The 1,450-nt window shown below is 49.9% G+C and overlaps 1 non-coding gene across 1 annotated transcript; it reads left to right on the top strand.

Annotated features, from left to right (window-relative positions):
* The first annotated feature begins 221 nt into the window (after positions 1-221).
* Positions 222-364, top strand: LOC115032450 (small nucleolar RNA SNORA48). Its single transcript, XR_003838128.1, has one exon. It is a non-coding gene; the product is annotated as a small nucleolar RNA SNORA48 (small nucleolar RNA).
* Positions 365-1,450: the final 1,086 nt, after the last annotated feature.

Genomic DNA, 1,450 nt, shown 5'->3' on the forward strand with positions numbered 1-1,450 from the left:
ATATCTCAAAATATTCCAATCTGCTTGATTTTCTGGAAAAAAGAGCTAATTTAGCCCAGGCTTTATTAGTAATATTCTAATTGGTAGGCCCTCCAGTTAGCTAATGATAAGAAATATAGTTGGTAACTCTGTTCTACTGTCTGATTCCAGAACACTCAATAGATGCTATTCCCATTTGTTGAAAGGAGTACTGAGTGGCTAAGAAAAGTAATGATACACCACGCCCCTGCCATGGGCAAAAGGACATCTTGATGGTTGTGTTGTTTTTATATCAGTCAGAGACAGAGAAAATTGCAGTCCTTTGTTCATCCTAGCTTGATCCTTGCCTTGGTGACCAAAGCTCTTTTATGCTAAGTATTCATAAAAATCATATAAAATACAGACAGCACAGCATGGGAGGAAGAAGACAGACAGACAGAGACCTGCAGATGACTATGCTACTCACAGACCTGCCCTCCAGTGTATGGCACAGCAGACCTTAGACACCCTGTGTCACTCTGCCATGCAGCACAGATGGAGAATCTCACCCACAGGCCTGCCATTTGTCAAGTCTACAGCAGGAGCCAGCACAATGTACTGGTGTGTTGTGGTCAGATGGGAAGGAAAGAGAAGTAGAGCAACTTGAGCATTATGAAGAGAGATGGAACCAGAGACCCGACAATAGAGGAGTAGCCTGTTGTGAGTGACCAGCCCTGCCACCTTGGGCAATGGTGAAGTCCCAACCTGAGCTGGCACTGAGGGTCATGTCTGGGTCTGTAGCTATGCAATGGCAGAGGTCAGTATTGATGTCCATGGCTCATCTTACCACTAGAGATCATGGGTACTCTCTAGTGGGCGCAGCCATAGGTGGCCCCATTTCTCACTGGACCTGGTGCTCCGGAGAGCTGGCCTCATCTCTCACTACAGAGAGAGAAAGCCCTGCAATTTGACCAGGCAGTATAGTGGAGCTGGACCTTATGGTGTGGGTATGGGTACACAGGCCCCAAGGGTGTGACTGTGGGAGAGAGAACCCTGACATTATCTGCCATTGGGTAGCATTAGCACAGAGGTGATGCCCCCTACCCTGCCACCTCCAGTCATGAGATGGAAAGAGCTACCCTGCCCCTCACCAGCTATAACACTCAGAAGAGTGAGCTTTGGAGCTCTTCTGAACAGCACAACAAGCTGACCCTGATGGCCAGAGCACAGGTCAGCCAGCCCTGAGGGTGAGAGCGAGGGAGAGCTGGTCCTGCCATCCATCCATCTACCTTGAGGTGGAGTGAGTATGGAGATGATGCCCTCCTCCTCTCCCCGCCTGACCACAGGCAGTAGTCAGGAGAGCTGGCCCTGGGGTCATAAGAGCAGGAGAGCTAGCCCTGTTCCCTCACTGGCTGGAACACTCTGGAGAGAGAGCTCTGCACCTGACCTGAGCAACACAGTAGAGCTGACCCTGATGGTGAAGGCACAAGTA

This window comes from Mus caroli, unplaced genomic scaffold (genome assembly GCF_978045245.1).
Source record: "Mus caroli unplaced genomic scaffold, Mus_caroli_1 scaffold_1, whole genome shotgun sequence".
Classification (NCBI taxonomy): domain Eukaryota; kingdom Metazoa; phylum Chordata; class Mammalia; order Rodentia; family Muridae; genus Mus; species Mus caroli.